Source organism: Falco rusticolus, chromosome 1, assembly GCF_015220075.1.
Source record: "Falco rusticolus isolate bFalRus1 chromosome 1, bFalRus1.pri, whole genome shotgun sequence".
NCBI classification, from domain to species: Eukaryota; Metazoa; Chordata; class Aves; order Falconiformes; family Falconidae; genus Falco; species Falco rusticolus.
The window spans coordinates 38,218,161-38,238,528 of NC_051187.1; positions in this window are offsets into that span (position 1 = coordinate 38,218,161).

Genomic DNA, 20,368 nt, shown 5'->3' on the forward strand with positions numbered 1-20,368 from the left:
TAAGACCAGATCTGATCCTTAACAGCAGCGATAAGCAGCATGAATTGCTACATAATGCAACTGGCCCCAGCTAGCTCTTTAAGAGCCTCTTAATTATACAGTTCTCCTTGCACTTAAGAAGTTAAAGATACAGCTCCACATCTGCCTGCAATTTTTCTAAAAGATGTTCCCTGTGATCCTTTTCCAGCTAGATTTGGGAGAAGGGGAATTCACCTGTGCAGATTTACACCTCTATTTCAGTATAGACTTTAAACTTGTACCCACTAAAACTTTATCTCATAGCTAAGTAATACTATTTCATGTATCATATCTCAAGAACTGGAGTTGATAGACTAAACAGTCATTTCTGTAGCTGTATCTTCCCATAAGGTTATCTTGGGGAACTGAGAACAGTCCAGAAAAAATACATGTGTTTGTCCAAGATAAACCCATGGTCCCTGGTGAATAATTTCTTGGTCTCCACATCTCTGACTTGGCAAATATACTTGACATATGCAACAAACCTCCACAGCTCTAATGTGACTCTTTATTTCACCCCACTGCAAAACATTGCTGATCTTGTAAAATTTCTCAATCCTTACATGACTTTCATGATTCATTTTTGATATATTACTCTATAATACTTAAAGAATCATCATTCTGGTGTTTCTTGGGAAAGCTCTTCCCTTTAATTTCATAGCAAGGCAGGAAACCTGGACCATTCAGTACCAACAGACTCAAGGCTCAAGTGGATTTTGCCCACTTACTTTCATCAAATGCCACAGAGAATTCAACTGCAGTCTCCAAATTTCCATTCAATTTGGTTTTCAGCTCAGCACATCAAACATCCATATGTAGAAAATTACCCTTGTGCTGCCAAGGAGGAGACCTGGAAGACGCAAGAAAGGTAAAAGAGAGTGTTACCTCCCAGACCATGTCTGGGAAGGCCAAGATGTGGTTATGACCTAGTCCAACTAACAGATGCCTCCCGCTGGCAAACCCATTTGTCCTTTAGATACGTAAATGAAGACTGAGCCTCCTTGTCTTTTTCAATGTGTAACCTTTCCAGCCTTGTTAGTGCAACACTCAACTTTGACCATACTATGCTACAAAGTCTGCAGTGACCCTCCCAAGTGAGAGGCTGCTTAGCTGTTTACATGCTGGGACTCAGGACCGTGACCTCTATTTGTCTGATGGCTGTTTCTCAAAACTTTCACATTTACCATCATTGTCTGGGAGCATAGTTTGCCTTGGCAAAAATCTCCACACACAGCACTGCACTCTCTGCTCCTCCACTGCAAGCCTGAAGGGCTTTGTACATTGCCTGAAAAGGAACTCAGGTATTTAAAGATCCTTACAGGCTAAGATATACTCAAGGAGATTTTAATTAGAACTGCAATTATTAACCAAATCACCATTTATTAACTAACAAACAGGCTCAGTATCTTTAAATTGTCCTTTATATTGTTGGGGTCCTGTTCAACCTTTGTCAAAATCTTCAATCAAAACACCAAATTTGAAAATTATTTAACATCTGAAGTACAGGCATTGATAAGGCTGACGTGAACACCACAGCTACCTTATGGAGGGTAAGAAGGATTAGAAATCCTCAGATTTTAAGAGCAGAGCATAAATACTAAGTGAAGGAGTTAGGAAGAAACTCCTCTTGCCTGTAGGTTATTGCAGAGATGTTGTAGGGTCTCGCCCACTGGGTCTCGCCAGTGGGAGGAGTACACAGGGCAGTTAGTCAGTCTAATCCCATCATCTAGTGACCACAAGGACCAGGGCAGGCTTTGGTGGCACCAGGAGCTTCTACTTCAGCCTTGCTGGGGGCAGCATGCACCTTGGGTTGTTTTGGCAGCAGTATATTGCACTAAGCCAATGTAATTTTACCTGAAGCTCCAACATGTTCTTGATACACTGAGCTGCCACCTGTGGAGCCTGCTTCTTTGACAGTGAAGCTGGTTTCAAATGATGACTTGTATCAGTTATGTTTGAGGAAAAGAAAGCTGGTTGCTGGTTGAAAGCCAGCCCTCATAACCAGCCTCAAGATCCTGGAGGTGAGGAGACAATCCTAAAGAGCACCAGCATCTACACATGCTGTATGCATGCTTTTCATTCAGCAGAATAAAGCTGGAGGTGCAAATCAAGGAGCCATCTTCTGAAAAGATGGAGACCTCTGTGCTGAAGTGGAATTCATGACAGTCCAGGGCCAGACTAAATAAAAACAGGTTGCTGCCTTGTCTGCAGCAAAAGAGTATGTCTGTGGCATAAATAACATTTCAAGCACTGTGTTTTCTCCATGCCTCCTTTTCTTCAGTGCTGCTTTCCCTTGATTGAGGGGAAAAATAGACCATCGTTCACAGAAAGCCAGACATTTCTTCTCAGCAGAGAAAAGTGACTGAGATATGGACCCTCAAATTACCACTCTCCATCTGATCTTTTAAAAATACAAACTACAAGAACCCTAAACACATACCAAACTCATGAGGCATTCTCATGCTAGTGTCCTAAACATCTTCTTTTGCCTCTGTCTCTACTCTGTCCAAATTACAGTGCAACACACTCAAGAGGATGCCTCTTTCTGCTGGTGTTTGCTTGCAATCATTGCCTACAGTCACCAAGCTCTTGTTGTAATAAATATGAAGTGCATTTTGTGTTTCCCAACTCTAAATTAAGTTTCAATCAATGCACAAGAGTCTAGGAAAGTTTCCAAGAGCATGCAACCAAAAGCCAAACTGGATGTGTTTCATACACTGTTCATCTCTTCCTCCAGTCACATTTATTTATAACCCAGGAATACCAGTTGTCTCTATACAATAATTAAATGACTAAAATATAGGCAACATGCTGGGAATTTATTGTTCAAACCTTCTAAGAGATATGGCTGTGAGTTCCACAGATGTTGGTGCTCATCACCCATTTGTCTCAGTACAATTTTTCAGAAACTGAGAAACACTAACCTTTGCACACTGTTTTCCTTTGCACACAAATAAGTTTTCTTCATTGAGGGCCATGGGTTTGCTCCCACAAAAATAAAATGTGTGTAGTTTTCAGATATAAGGAAAAATAGATACTCAGAAACCAAAAATCCTGGTACTGAAGAACTTAATGTTCATGTCTCTCTTTCCCCTGTCATTTCTCAGAAGTCATGATGAAAGTTAAGCCCATCAACTCCTCTGATTCAAGGAAACCAAACTCTGCTCCTTTTGTTACTGAAATCAGAAAAGGGAAACATGATCTAAAATTACTCATGGACTTATATTCCACTGAGATTAATATTTCAGTAACTCCTGAATCACAGCTTTTTAGTTGTCCTGTTAATTGCAAAGTATGCCAGGGAACACGTCTCCTGGTTCTAGCTGAGAAACTTGGTGGTACTTCATCTTAAGTCTTGAAAACACACTTCTGGCTGCAGCTGTAATGGTTAAACAGATTCCTACTACAAGCCTTGAAAAGGTTGGAGGGTGATGACAAGCAGCCCATGTGTTAGGAGTGCAGCAGCAGGGCAGTGATAGATGACTGAGAGGGGCAAAGCTACATCTTGAAGAGGACAACAACACTACTCCAGCATTATTTTCCTCAGTCACACTAACTTTCAGTTTCCTACTGTGAGGGATCTCTTTGTGGGCTGCAAGAATGAACAAAAGGAAGGCACTTGAACAGGACAGTCACAGGACACACACCATTTCTCACATCACCGAAACAAAAAAAAAAGGACACAGCAGAACCTCAGGGACTCCTATACCTTTGTTGGATTTTTCTAGGTTAAAGGCAGAGCTGCTGCCTCCTCCTTCCTTTTCTGCTGGTTATAAAGTAATGCCTGAAAGAAATGCTCTGTCAATGCAAATCTAAACATCCTCTACTCTACAGTTCAATCAGCATATTGGAAGTCCATTATTTGCATGGTTCTACTTAGCGGGACACATGAAACTTCCCTCCATTAACTTTATTTGATGAGTATACCCAGGCACAGTTAACCACACAGCATCAGCATTTTATTCTTTCTGTAACAGCAGAGGTATGCTCAGTATCAGATTAACAGTTTAATCTGAAACCTTCTGATTCGGTCTTTAACTCTTGAGTGCTCTTCTGGAGCAAATCTAGCAGTTTTCTTAAAGACTAAAACTCATTAGTATAATTACTCTAGCAGCTAGAAAACAAAAGGGAGCTTTGTGTGCATCCAAAGACACCAACAGTAAACTCTGTCTGAACTCTGTATTGACTAAATTAGGCCCAAGTATTATGGTAGTGACCCCAAAGGATATCTGTAGAGGGTTTCAACTCACATCAAAGTACTAAATATAGCATATTTATAATTAAATGCACATGTACTTATATGTAACAGCCTACACAGCTACCATCATATGCTTTGTAAGATCTCAGTGAGATCTAAATGAGAACTGAAAAGAAAATGAGACCAGGATTTTTTGGGATTCCCAGGTAAATGACAGAGCTGTACTGCTGTGCACAGTGAGCCTTTCCAAAGTGCTTAATTACACTGAAATCTTTGAGTCAGGAATCAAGACCAGGACAAGCATCTGGATTTCATCTCCTCTCCAAAATGAGCAGGAGTGCTCAGAGAACAAATGGAGCCAAACAGATCCCACTTTCCTCTGGAGACAGCAGGCCCCTTCTCTGCCTACCCCTGCAGCTCCTTCTGAGAAAAGGGAGCATACACACTGCATCCCCCCTGGAGTTTTGCCGTTTCCTACCACCTTATTGGAATCCAGTGACATCCACCAGCAACAGAGCTGGTGCTGAAAGAGGGAGGGAGGGAGCGGAGGAGGGAGAACATGTGCAGCTGGTGCAGAAAGAGTAGGAAGGGACCAGGAGTGCTCTGGGAAGCCACAAGCTGCTGGAGAGACTCACTCACACTTGCCTTAGACTCCCCTCTCGTGCCCCAGCTTAAACACAGCCTAAGCACTCAGTGCTGCTGCCCTCTCTCCCTGCTGCACTTCCAGCTTTCCGGGAAGGATAATTCCTGGAAATACAAGCCAGATGTGTAAGTGCTGCAAGTCAATAAAGATCTCACAGGAACCAGCACATAAGCAAACAGTGCAAGCTGAGTTTCTCTTCAAGAGAAGTGGGGAAGTGCAGGTTCTTAACTGCCCTCATGATCCTCATGTACACCACAAGCAAAGCAATGGAGAGGCTGACAAGGAGAAAAAGCAGTTCACATACAGCCCTTGCCACATCCTGGTGCAAAAAAAAGAGGCTTATTGCTGATTGTGCAACTACAGATGTAGGCTCCTAGGTCTGTCTGGGTCCCAGGGATAACAGCATTGCTTCATAATGACTTCCCTTCTTTCTGAATGGGTGGTGTGAAACACTTCTCTTGTGCAAGAATACAAGAAAGTGTTTGCTTTGTTCACAAGGAAGTAGAGGAACAGCATGCAGGAATGGAGAAATTCAGTCTTCTGGAGTTTGTTTTCTGTCCTTTTCTTTTTCCCTGCTCATCTTTCACTGTTGTTTTACTTTGGAAATTCCCCAGTGTTCAAATCCTTTCAAGAAATGTGTTTCCAGGCTCTTGCACAATTCCCTTTGGAGCTGTTGTATTATTTATCCTTAACCACTTTCCCACACAGTGATCACTGTAAAGGACTCCTTTCTTCCTTCAAAATTTTACACTCTTTCCTCTAGGGACACACTGATATTATAGTCCCAAAATTTACTCAGCTGGAACGTGGGGTAGAAATTGCAAAAATTCAACTGTTGCTCATTCATGAGAATGAGCAATGGGAATGGAAAAAGACACTGCTTCCCTGCATTCAGAATTGGAATATTAATCTCTAACAATGTTAAATATGTAGAGTAAGAATATCTGAGGTGAGCTGGATGAGTGCTTCATATTTTTATTTCAATAAAGAATAAGCAGTTTTCAGAATTTCATGCATATCCTTCCCTTCTTTTGTACAAAAAATTGTATATTTAATTTTAAGACCTTTCTTTGCACAACAGGTGGTTAGGTTTCTTGCCATATTGGATTTAAGATTTTCAGCTTATCAAATTGGAAAATGCAAGTAAGTTATTGTCAGGAATAAATTCTAGATAGTTAAAATTTTCATAAATTAGTCTTTTATTTCGCTCTCTTTTTTCATATCCAAAATCTGGATTGACTACTGAGACCACCACTTAAGGGGGTGAATGCTGTATGGGATGCTATGCATAGTACTACAGGATTGCCTAGACAATGTTGCAACATGCCCAAAAATATCTGAGCTGACAACTACATATTTAGTATTCTTTCAGAGACAGCAAGAACCTATACACCTGTTAACTACAGGTAGTAAAAATGGAAAAGCAGAGATACGGAAAACAGAAATATTTAGAGCAGTAAAATAATACAGCTCAGTGATTGCCACCTCCTGTAAATCCTGTGAGAGAGCTCTTGGAAAGTGGTATAGTGCAACAGCAAACATTAAAAAACACAGTCCTGAGCAAGGCTCCTGCTGGGTAAAGAAGTCACAGTTTCCAACAATGACATAGTCCCTTTCCAAATCACATGGCAGGAGCTGTACCAGCACAGTACATTTCATCTCTCTGCTTTGATTTACTACTTTATTCACTGCAAGCCTTCTCTGGATTCAAACCCTAAGCTAGTAATGCACAGACTTCCACAGAAGTTGTCAAAAGAAAGGTAGTGACATGAGGAAAAAAGTAGACTCAAGCAAACCTTGAGATGTTGTTTGGTTTGGTTTTCTTTCATCAAAAACAGAGCTACTGGCTCCATATCTAAGGGCAGATGGAAGCAGCGTCATTTAACAAAGAGAAACAGACCAGTTTCTACATGGTGCACCAGGGTCAGCGAAAGGACGTAAAGTAAATAATGAACACAGAAACATCTGGATTTTGTCTGCTATAGATTAAAGACCTTCCAGCAGTGACTGGTCAGGGTGTCCTATTTTAATGAAAATTAAATTAATTTGAAAGTTTTTGGAGCACAGAAAGAGGATCTCAGTGTGCAGCACCAGAGCTTCATGCTAGCAGTCAGAATGCTGCTGAAACAAAAAGGAAATGGACTTGGTTCTTCAGCCTCACACATCCTCCTCTCTGGAAATCAAGAAACCAAAATCTGACTCCAGGTGCCACAGCCACAGGGCTAATTGTATCTTGGCTTCCTTTCTGGCTCTCTTTTTCCCTATCTGCACCAGCAGCTTTCACAATACTTCCACTTCTAGTATTTAGTTCAGGCAGTGTTTTGGATCCTGTACAGCATGAGTGACCAACCTTTCCGTCACTTCAGGCCCCAGGATAGATTACAGAGGGCTGATATCCACAGCTTTCCCAGCAGGTGACTGCAGGTGTTCCCATCACATAGACAGCACCTATCCTCCTCCATGCTGCTTTCTTTCCTGAGATCCACATCATGTACGCACATCCTTCCCAGCTGGCAACCCCTGGTACAGCATCTTGAGTGCTGCATAGCCATAAAGCATTCAGTCCCCAAACCACATGGAATCCATAACCAATTACAGAGAGCCTCTGAGTTGCCCAAAAGCACGGGCAGTGCCTTATTGTTAAAATTTCATCTCTCTTCTTTCTTGGTCAGTTGGTGCCTGGGGCCACTCTCTCCCTGGCAACTCCCTCCCAACATGGCAGAGCCTGGCCATGCCTCTGCCACAGGGACATTTCTTTCAGCAGCTCTTCTGCTTCCTCCTCAAGGTCTGACACTTGCTCCAGAGTCAAGGGCAGATCTGTGCTGGACAATGCCTCCTTTTGCAAGCCTCAAAGACAACCTTGTGATTCCTCTAGGTCCTGTTAGAAGACAAGCTTCTGGATCTGGAGATGAGGAAAGAGTGGGAGCGACCCACTTAAAAGATCCAATGACTATCACACCATCAGCATCAAACCCTGCTTGAACATGTGCTGAGACTTGGTTTGTTCTGGGCTCTTTAACAACATCTATACTAGAACATGAACTTGAGCACGTGGAGGTCAGCTGGTGCAGAGCAGCCACGTCCAGGCTAGTAAATTGGTTAGTCCTAAAACTGGATGGCTGCAGCAATCTGCCTTTTGAGAATAGTTCTTTGACTTCCCTAACTGCCAACCCACACCCAGGAGCTGTTTGAGGGAATTGCTGGTTGGAACATGTCAAACTCACTATGGAATGTGCTGGCAAGTTTGCCAGTAACGAAGGATCACGTTCCAGTGCCTGTGAACATGCCTGGTTATTCTGGAATTTATAGAGAAGCAGTCCAAATCCTCACCGTCCTTCAACCTTTCAGGCTCTTCACCCTAGGGCCGCTAGACTGCTGTTATTCCAGCAGTGGAACAACAGTGGTGAGCCTCCACTTCGGAAAAACAGGATTTGTCAACGTAGCTGTATTTGACCTGAGAGAAACACTGCCTCTTCACCATTTGATAGGACTGTGTCCTGTCAGGCCTGTCACCTACTGTACCTGCTGTGAGTCTAGGGCAATAAGGTTACAGGGAAAGAGCCACCCTCAAAGCAGGCAGTACTAATACTTTTACTGAAACCCAGTGCTGATTGTCTCCCCTCTAACACCCTCCTGTCTGCAACAATTTGATCCCTGAAGTACCAGGGAGAAGCCCATGCAAGGACCTGGAATTAAGGCTTTGGGAATGTTACTCTAAATGAACAATCAGAGAGAAAGAAATTCGCTATGACTGAGAGCAGCCTGTCCTGTGAAGGACGCTTTAAGCAACTGAGCCAACTTCTAGGGGCTTTTCTGAAAAACAAGTTGAAGTACAGTTATAGCCTGGCAGGAGTCCTGGAATATGAACTAAAAAGGGATTTATAACAAGAAAGAAAAAGGGAGATTTGAGGAACCACTCTTATCTAAAAACACAGGCTTTATCTGTTCAGCCATAACCCTGTACCTACAACCAATGTTTACCTCATGCCTCACGGATGTGTTGGCCAGTCAAATGGGGTCTCCTGATAAATGCAAATATGCCATGACAGAAGAGTTCAACACAAACACAGCACCATCTCAAATCACAGTTCACAAATTAGAAACTTACTTTCCCATGACCCATTAGAAACAGAAAGGCAAGTTCCTATCCCAGTTATATTTATGTTGGTACTTTAAGTCAACTGAGATTAGAGGTGTTAACTGCTAAACTGACAGTCACCACAGAAGCAGTGACAATAAATCCGTCTCACTGAAAACACATGATGGACTGGAAATCATTTCCAACAGAGAACATGACAGAGAATAATATTTAGGTCAGACTATGGTTAGGAGCTGCTATCCTAATAGCCAGCTTCCACATGGAATTAAAGATTAAACTTGTTTTTGAGTCTAAGCAGTGCCATTGGTGGTTCTTCAGTGATTCAGCAAAGTGAGGATTAATGGTGACTGCTCACTGCAGAGGACAGTTGTCCATTTTTTAAAACTACTGTCATACTAGTATCCTCAATAACAAGGCCAAAATTTGGAATGAGCTCTCAGTCACCTCCTTGCTCCAAGCTGATGCCTATTCATTTGCAACAGTGCAGCATGAATTCTCATCCTGCAAATACTGTTCTCGTAAGGGAACAGAAGTTTTATTTTTCTTGGAGCTGTAATTTGGCATCTCTGATCAGCCATAAAGTGTCAGTAATAGTAAAATGATATAAAAGAAATGGAAGTATTGAAAAGAGAACTGGTGAACCTGTGATTTTCTTCAGGGCTGACTGCACTCTGCTTCAGCCAGAACATAGACAAAGCAAAGGGATTCTTGTCAAGGGGCTAGCTTTTCCAGACACTGCAGGAACTCCCTAACAAGGAGAAATACATATGACCACAGCTTTACACAAGCTGAAGAACTAGCACTCCAGCAGCTCTGCACTCTCTACCAATATACAGCAACATTCATACAATCTGAAGTCAAAGAGTCACCTCTTCTGTGTTTCTTCGTGTTTAGTCACTTCTTTTTACTAACAGGAATGTCAAATCCAAATATTCTGACAACAGCAGAGAACAATATGAAAGGGCTAGCAATAGGCAAAGAATCACAAAACTATAGCTCAAGGGTGGTGGTGAAGCAATGTGAATGCCTAGAGGTTAAACTACCAAGGACAGGAAGAAGAAGTATGGAGCTGGACTCTATCAGCATGCTAGATATATGAGATATGAATGCTAAAGTTTGAAAAAACAGAATACATTTCTGGGAAATAGAGAAGAGTTTAAAAAAAAAGATACATGCTTGAAAACAAAGTTCATTAGTGAAACTAGGAACCCTGCCCTCTTCCTGGACCTCTGTGCAATTCTAAACACAATTTGATAGCAGGGTCCTTTATAAGGATGCAATGAACTTGATCTCTGTTTACATAAAGAGTAGCTCTGTCCCAAGAAATATGAGTGGGTGTTGAGATTGTATTGTGTTAACCCAGCATGCTTGTGCTATGGAAAACAGTCATGGCATGTTCTTTTCCTCTCAAGCAGCAACAGCCCTAGGTGGATCCCCTGCCAGGGCACTGAGGGCTACTGTGCAGGCACAGTATACCTCTGGCTCTGGTTACACTTTCAGTGTACTGGGGTGCCCAGCTTGGTGCTGGTATGTGCATCATCCACATTTAGCACAGAAAATACAACTCAGAAGGAGCCAGAGGGGTTTAAAGCTCTGGTTGAGAAGGTAGTGCTAGGTTGGACTCAATGATCCTAAAGATCTTTTCCAACCTAAATGATTCTATGATTCTATGACTTCACTGTCCCAGCCTAAGAGCCACCAGGGCCTATCCCTTACCTACCGCTATACTGGCACTTAGGGAGCACTCCAGTCCCCCAGGCAAAGGACCACTCAGGAGAGAGCCCTAGTAGAAGCCCTCACTTTACTTTGGTATCCCCTTTGAACTCCACTCTCACTATATGGCTTGAATTTCTCATTCTCACAGCCCTAACCTTGATTCTAAACCTAGACTGGTCTCTAAGCCAGGATCTCAGCCACATCCTTAGGTCACAGTATTGAGGGAACCCTACCAGCAGTCTTTCAACTGTTTTGGCACCCCCTTTTAAGCGCCCCTCTCCCACTGTACATCTAGGATTTCTCTTTCTTAGATCCCTAACTCTGTGCCTGTACCAAGTCTTATGCAATGCGATGCACGAAAAACTTGGTAAAGTTCAGGTGGGGATGGACCCAGCAGTCCCCAACAGCAAAGCTACTGCTGTTCTCTAGTAATGCTTTGATGAGTACTCTGTCCTGTCAGGTAGGCTATATTATAAGAAACATCTATCAATGATCCATCAGAGCCTCAGTGCAAATGCACTTACATTCAATTTAGTTAATAGATTAGGAGATGAGGACGCCTACAGGAAGAGGGCTAAGGGATCTTCCCCAGGCTGTTCTTTAAGCATTGCTTCAATAACATTGTTGACATTACACACCATCCTGCCGTCAGCTGCACAGAACAGCTGGTAGGTCTGGAGAAGACTAATATTGCTAATACTGCTAATACCAGCAATAGCTCTTCTGACATTGATGGTGTTGATTTGTTAACCTCTGCAGCTGACCAACACTCAGAAACCCATAGGCTGTTCTGGTTACGCCTTTTTGTGTCCAAAGAATTGCACAAAGCAAGTTATCCTGGACACTGCATCCATCAAACAGGAGCTAACAATAACCTTGATCTCAGTCCTAACATTCTTCTAGACAATTCCAGCCCCAAAATTTCTCTAAGTACTGAGACTGAATCACATCATCAGACTTCCCCATCTGTGGGTCTCTACTTGCCTCTTAAATCATCCTGTTTCTCTTACCTCTGTCTCTCATGCACAACAGCACTAAGCAAAGCCTCTCCTACCCAAGCACAATAAATGTTGTCCTCGTTCTTCAAATACATATGAAGCTACAGCAGTGTCTGGTGCTCAGGTGAAGGCAGCAGAATGCAACCACCCAGTAGCAGAACCCCAGTTTGCCTCAATGTACACAGGACGGTCACATAAACCTCGCTAGCTTTAGCAAAGCAGAGGCTGAGAGAGAAGTGACTTATCCACAGGATGATATAAGTGATTAACTTATGGCTACAGAGCAAGTCAGTGGCAGAATTAAGAACAAAACCAAGAAGGAAGTCTTCTTCCTCACTCCACCTGTAAAAAACACATAGCCCTCTTTCCACAGTCAAAAAATTAACACAACTAGGAGTCTGAAGATTAAGATGTAGTGTGCATATCAAAAAGGTACTCTATTCCTTTCTGTAGAGGCCTTAGAAAGACATACCACAGTTTCATGGCCAGACAGGGAACAAAATTCAAATACACTTTTGAAGTCAGACAATCAAAAAAAAATTCTCTATACCTACAGAGAAGTCTTGTTTTCTGTATCTGTGAACTTTTTACTATTCCTTTTACAATTATTTCCAAAACTAAAACAAAGCAAAGGTATCATGCATCAAGCATCCTTTTATGTAAGAAAATTAGCAAGGTCATAAACAGCACTGATTTCTGGATCATTTATTGACTCACCTTACTTGTGACCCCTCAGAGCATACTGTATGACTTCCTCTTTCCTCACCTACAGAAGAATTTACGTAAATAAGATTTAGGGGTAGATGGAAATTGTCTATTTAGAAAAACAGAAATCTAGAAGAGCTCTTTTGAAGGTGTTTAAGATATACAAACACCTGAATGTCAGGGCAATCTTCCAGTGTTTAATGTTTCTCCTCACTACGCTCCTGAGAAGTACAAAAGATTTCATTACAGAAAGGGGAAACTGAGGTTCTGAAAAAGCTACGTGACTAGTGGCAATCCAACAAAGCATTTGAACACATGCTTACTGCCTTCTGTGATATTCCTTATATACTTAATTTAGGCTCTTGAATGCTTGGCTCTGCATCCAAAGCAGAAACTCTTCATTCCATTCTAACGTTATGCAAGTACCAGCCTCATATGACTGTGAAATTTTATTGTGTCAATTTTGCTTGCAGATTTGGGTACTTGAAACAAGCACAAAAAATTCAAAAAATTCAAGCGAATAATGGATAATAGGAAATATGATGCATTCAAAACGGTGTTACATGACCATAGTTAGAAAAGCAGCTTAAAAATGTGATTTATCTTGTACTGCAAGGTAACACACCCCTCTTCCATTTTCAGGGAACAAGAAAGTGTCAGCTTTCAAAAAGAAATTAAAGAAATTAAAGAACGTATAAATCCAAACTATTTAAAAGTGTATTTGACTGAATACAAATGTCCAGACCACTTCTGTAAACATCGTCATTCAAATTTGTGGTCTCTCACACAGATAGTTAGGTCAAAAAAAGAACAGAGAGTGGAGAATAAACCTGTGTAAAGCTTTGCAAGGCAAATCACCAGAAGTTCTGAAATGCAATGCTGAATTTTCTAGAGGAGCAGCTGAGGTGAGATAGAGTCAAATCAACAGCATCCATCTCACAAACTCAAAGGGATACAGAGTCCAAGCTCAAAGACAATATTCAAATTTACATGAAGCAATTATCTATGACAGATGTTCATTTCTAGGTCAAATACACATATACACCCAGTATTTCACTGGAAGTCTTGTAGTAACTGAATCTACATTCCAGTAGAAAGATGTCTCAGGATGCAGAGAATCTGCTCATAGTCTTTCCATGCATCACTTGACCAGCAGTAATGCCAACATCCATGATTTTATTCCAAGATGTGTGATGTAAAACATTTCTCTCAGGAATGTTGTGCATACTTCAGAAAAGCTCTAGAATCAACACCTTCTTAAAAAGACCTCATAAATGCTCCTCTGACTTGGAGCACTCAGATCTGGTAGTACCAAATCACAGTCAAAATAAAGTGTCTCTCCTTTAGATATCAGGGACCCTAGTCCCAAATCACAGTGGTGTAGATCAGTGTAAGCAAACAAATTCCAGAGGCCACTTCAAGGCTCTATTTCCTAAAGCTGCTCAACAGCAGATGATTTTACTTAAAGCATTTCTGTCAGTGAATACTTAGCCTCCTTAGTCATTATCTGAAAAGGTCCACAAGGAAATAGTTTTGAAGACAATGATCTCCCAGTATTGAGGTCAACCCAGGTTCTTCCACTGGCTTCTGCAGACCCAGAGCCCCGTCCAGTGTTCACACAAGCTTTTTATCTGAGTCTCAAGAAGTAATTCCTGTCTACTTCAGGGGATCTTCTTTATTTTCTGTTTTATACATTATTTTCTGAGTTGCCATAACTGATCCTCCCTCATGAGCTCTATGCAGTTTCCCATTCATGCATACTTCTTCTCACTTGTCAGACTGAAGCACCCAATATATTCAAGGCTTTCAACCATCACCTCCTGGTCACTCACCCCAGCAATTTACATTGATTTCACTCATCTTGACTGCCAGGAGCTAAAAACTGCATGTTCTAAGAGCAAATGTTTCACATGGGTAAATGACTGCAGAACCAAAAAGGATTGAACCAGGAAAAGATGAAAGAACCAGAAAAGATGAAAGCCAGTTGGCAGACAGCCATCAGTGGCAGAGACATTCTGTTTCCCAAACGCTGCTTTCAAAAGGAAAGAGGAGATCATTAAAGGTATCATTAAATAGGTTCACTGCTCTTTAAGGACAGCAGCATCTAGTTTTAACTGGAAGGATAAAAATAACATGAAATACCGTATCAGTCACAAAATCAACCAGCTTCAACTTACTCCACCCATATTATGGCTCTGAACCACGTCCTTTCCTAAAGGTTATTACTTATTCTTTATTATATTTCATTTTATTAAGCAGCTTAGAGCTGCGTTTATTTGTTTAGGGTTTTTTTGAGTACTGGGGTTACAAAAGGATCTGGATCCTAAACTATTCCAAGCACATCTTGCCATGGTGATGGCTATATAGGATCCTTGGGAAAACTTACCCACAACGAATCCTGTAGACAGAGAAGCCACCTCTCAGGCACACAGGAAGAGCAACCACACTTGTAGGTACCCAGCGCAGCCTAGCAAGGAATATCACTGTCTCCTCTGTTGAGGGACAATTGCTTCACCACTGTTGAATACCATACAGTTATGGAAGACACTAGGAAATGTTGGGAACACAGAGCGACACTTGTTCTAAGCAAGAACAATGATCACCTGACATACATCAGATTCTGTCTGGAAGGCCCAGACTCTATACCTGGAAATGCACAGAATGTAGGGGCTGATCTGGGGCTCTGTAACAAAGTCCACAGCCAGGAGCATTTCACAGGGAGCCCACTCCCTCCCTTAGTCCTGTAGTGCAGTATGCACATCCAGTTGTATGATGGAGGTGCAGCCAAAGGCAATCCTCTTCTTCACAGTGCACAGATCTAGCCCCGAGTATAGAACTGTAACTCAAATAAGAAAAGGTGACATTGTCATCAATGGCATTTCCCAGAAATCTGGTGAACTGAGAAAGAGGAACGTCAATTCGGCAGAGTATAAATAGCAAGCAGAGCTCTAACTGAACGCTTCAAGTATTAGTCAATGCTGAGCAATTCATGCTTATCTCACTGCATCAAGATCTTGCTTTAGAAATATGGGGAAATATCTAGAAACAAAATGAAACCATAGTTTCAGCCTGAAGCGCCACTTCCTTCAAAATCAACAGGAAAAGTTTCTCGCAAATGGAACAGTTTCCCACCCCAAGGTTAACGTTGCTAAACTAAAAACCAGAATATGGATCACCAGCAGCCAGAATGGAAAATGGTGCATAAATATTTTTTTCCAGAACCGTGATAATGTTTCTCATGCAAGTGAAGCAACTTTTATTTTTTGAAAAAAAAAAAAAAACCTGAAAAAAATTTTCGAGTTTTAATGAAAAAAAAAATACATTAAAAGTCGAAGCCCAGGTATCAGACCTCAACCTCTATATTAATAAAGCAAAACTCAGAAAGTAGTTTCAGTAGTAATGCTCACCATATTCAAACTTCCTCACACTCTTGATCCAAGAGTTGCTTTAGCTCCCTGCATAATGCATTGTATTTATACAATGTGCCACCAGTACTTATATTTTATCCCAAGTATTGAAATGTTGAGATTATTTATGCCTCAAGCGCCTAGATTCATGTGATTATGCAAGAAATCCAGTTTTAACTAAAAACAAATTTCTAGCACCTCATATGGAGAAGCAAATCTTTAAAATGGGACTGATAAAGTTGCAAAACTCAAAAGTACACAGAAGGTGGCAAAAATATGCTGCTTATTAAATTGGACTGTTCTTAAGGTACTCTCAAGACTGTGGGAGGCAAGCTGAAATGGAAACTATTGATACCATGCCATCACGCAACACCTTAAGCAATCTCTGTTTGCACAAGCTAGGCAAAAAATGTAACAAATTTGCAAAAATCATTAATGCATATACTCCAATAGAAATTAACTGATATGAAAACACCTGTGTCTTTTTTCACTGCCTCTTTTATATAATGCAAGACTTCAAAGAACACTTTTCCCTGCAGAACTGTCCTGTTGCTTTCCATCAACCCATGGAGCTTACACATTTCAGCAGGTACCCATTCCAATGCAACCCTGTCCCCTACTTCTGGGTCTTTTCAAACCAAAAGTTATTGCAATTTTTACTTTATATTAAAAGACAAAGAAAATGCTCTCTGATCTAATAGAAGAGCTGCAACAGATGAGATAAGCTAGAGCAACATTTCTATAAAGCCTTCCACATCTGCCTGAGTGTCCTGGCATCAGTAGTGCACAAGTGCAATAGTCTCGGACTTCTTAAGGATGATTTTTTATAATCCAAAGAGGAATCCATAGAAAGTCCTATCCTTTGAGAATCTATAGTTTTCTGTAAGATCCTGCTATTAGATATGTACTTATTTACCCTGAAAGAGAAGTTTAATACTTAAAATCTTTGTCCTGGCTAAATAAATTAAACATACAATAGACTGCTCAAAGAGCTATACAATACAAGTAGGTAGACATGCAGATACATTGCCCTGCAATGGTTAAACATATCCTGAGAGCCTGCTGAAGTTTCATTCCTAAGAGAAGCTGTTAAATACCAGTGGGTTAGTGTCTTAGACTACAAAGGAAGTCTCATCTTTATCCATGTGAAACTTTGATTTACAGCCTTAGCAGGTCTGTGCATGTTAGGGACAGTAGAATGTTGATGTCTGCATAAGCTGAAACTGCTTTGGAAAGAAAAGTTGCTTCAGCTGCATGAGAAACATTATCACGGTTCTGAAAATCCCCCTTTGCTCTTCACCTGTATGACTCCAGGCTCTGTTCCAGCTGAATTCTCATTAACTGGTAGTCTGGTTTTGCTCCCAGCACAGCTGAACAGACTATAAGTTTTCTAATAATTTCATCCATCCCTGACATATCAACACCCAAACAATTCTCTAGCCAAAAGAAAACATTTGACAGAGTTCTTCACTGTTATGACACTCTAACCTGTCCTTACAGGAAGAAATTAAGTTAATCCTGCACAAGCAACACAGTCTGTGTGATTTATCAGAAACCTATGCTGTTTCTTTAAATTAGATTATTTCTAATCTATCTTTTTCTCTCAGATTCATTGATTAACGTAATCAGGTTAAAGTCACAGTAACTTGTTCCCAGCTTGGACTTGTCATTTGCTGCATCTGAGGCAGACTTCAAGAGAAGCTACAGTGCCCAGAAGTTTCTCCCTCTGATATCCATTTGCTTTATAAAAGATGGCATCTTTGCTACAGACACTGTTTCATATTAAAGTAGGTAAGGCACTTACTAAAGCATTGATGTAACAGTCCTTCTGTACTCAAACTTCTCACTGAAGTCTCTAAAAGGCAGCGAAAGCCCCACATGATTTAACTGAAAGTTTTTCAGTACTGCTTTCAGAAAAGAAGGTCCAGAGACAGTACTGTGAGCACCAGAACCACACAAGTCTGGTTTCTGAGGTATCCCAAATGTTCAACCTGAGCATCAGTAACGGTGGATTTAGGGAGTCTCTTTCCCTAGTGGATTTTCTGGTACTGAGTGTTGTATCAGCTCACTCTACTATGACAAATTGCTCGTCGTGCTCTACCAAGTCATTCATCTTTATGGCAATTATACAAACTTAATTCCCTCTGTAGAGTTTGATTGAAACTGTAATGCTGTAGTGATTACACCAAGGTGACAAAATGCTGGCTTACCTTTGAAGCTACCTAGGAGAAGTGTTAGTATGGCTGAAGTCAGTCACTTCAGCTGTGTACTTCTTTGCCCAACAGAAACCTCTCACACAACAAATGATAAAAACATAGAGCAAGCACAAAAGCAGATTACTGAATGGAATTCATACTTTCAGAAAAAAGCTCAACCTCCAACTTTCTCAGGAATATTCCTCTCAGGAAAAATGTACCAATGAAACAAAAAAATTCTTCTTGTTGATGTGGCTTAAAGACAGCTATAATTTAGGAGAAAGGGAAAAAGGAAACCTAGGTGACATAAATTTTCTGGGCCTCGGTCTCTACATCTGCAAGATGAGAAAAAATACATATACAATCCTGATATATACATTTGAAAATGCTCTGTGTGAGAGTGATAATGGACCTATACCATTGATTTTAGTAGGCTCCAGAACAGACCTATAAATAGACTGTCACACAGTTGTCCTTAGCAGTTCCCCCTAGTTCTTAAAATAATTTGATAAATTTCTCCCATGCAGCTATCTTATTAACTTGCACAAGTGTTATTGAGCCATCCCTACCAAGCACCTCCACTGTTTTGATTCCACTTATTCACCCAGTCATTTATTTCTTGTTATTTTCTTTCTCCAGTTCTATCACCCACTGAAAATACATCAGGTCTACTGTTTCTTTAATTTGTAACAATCACACCCGTAACGTTTATAGCTAATTAAACACACTACGGAAGCTTTGCCATCAACTCTCAATAGCTTTTTCTGGAGCTAAAATAGCTCTTTATCCCCACCTGGAGGAGGGACCGACCCTTCCCGGAAAAGTGTTCACTCATAGCCAGAGTCTCCATCTGCAAATGCGCTTGTAAAACACGGCCAGCATCCCACCCAGGACATGCATATGCACCACAGCAAGTGCAGCTCAAGCAGTTATATTCAGTCACACACACGTACGTGTCAAAGAACTCTTCTTTCACCTGTTACCAGTTTGCTACATTCAAAATATTGCACATTTGTTTTTAAAAGAAATCATATGTAATATAAAAAATGAAAGGAAAAAGCAAATTCATTGCGTGGCAGAATTCCAAATGGAGCTGTCTGAAAAGCTGTTAATTTGCCTTTTCAGCCGTTAGGAACTGGATTGCTCTGCTGCCACTGGAGCTGCTGCCTTGCCTCCTCTTACCACTGAGATCAAAAAGCAGTTTTGAGATCCAGTTTGGGAAAAGCAGATTGGAATGGAAGCACATGTCAATACCAAGAATTAATGTACCATTTTTAATTCTGATCCTGTAAACATTTATGTAAATATGGAATAATTTTACACTGGTAAATAATCCTATCAAACTGGATCAATAAAGTCACCTTGCAGGGTCAGAGCTGACGTTACAAAAGGAATTCCTCTGTTGTTCACTGTAACACAATTTTTTACACTTTGTTTCAATGTTGATGACAGTGGTGGAATATGAGGCCACATCATTTCCTTTGAGCTCCTACACAACCTAAACCAGACCATTTCACTCCACTATTTCTGCACCTCCTTGCATAAAAAAATCAAAATGATCAAGAAAATTTACATTTTATACAGACTGGTCTTTTCTGACAAAACCTGTAAATCTTGTCACAAAAAACCCCAAACTTGTCTGAGCAGGATTATTTTCTGTCATCATGTTTACCAGTGTTAATTATATGTCTGTCTTCAGTATTTTTTAAAATTAATTATTCTTTTCTAGACCTTTGACTGGAATTTTCTGAATACTGACACAACATGAACATTCCCCTGGTTTTATGGAATTTCCCCACAATTCCCCATTTTTAAGGGAATTAGCAGCAGTTTTTCTGACCATTTATTTTTCTTGCATACAAATTACTGGGGCTTTGCAATTAAATGTAACATCTTGTTTCCTTCTAAATACGAATCATAAAAGCGTATCAAATGCTCTTCAGCATTATTAGCAGTTTTAATTTTAGTTTGTCTATCTACCAGTGGGATATTACCATCACAAGGATTTCCTTCGCTCTGATTATACAATGAGAAGTGATTATGCTTACCTCTATAACAGTGGTTTTTTTCCAGGTGACTTCACCTTCCCTCATCAATTACCTTGAAATGTGTAATTACTGGTTCCTATAGCTCAGCTGATGTACACAGCTCTCATTTTCAACAGTCATAACTGCCTCATGTCCTGATGTAGTTTTCTGGGCATTTAATATGCTTCTAAGTGAAAAAAAATCCTACTTTTCCTTCATAAAGTTGATGTTCTTCTAATGTACCGCTTTAAAATTCACCCATAGTTTGGACAAAACCCGACCTTCTGAAAAGTCAGGAAGCATGTGTTATCAGTAAGTTCTGTCTCTGTCCACACTGCTTTTAATTTGTTCACAAGTGGCTC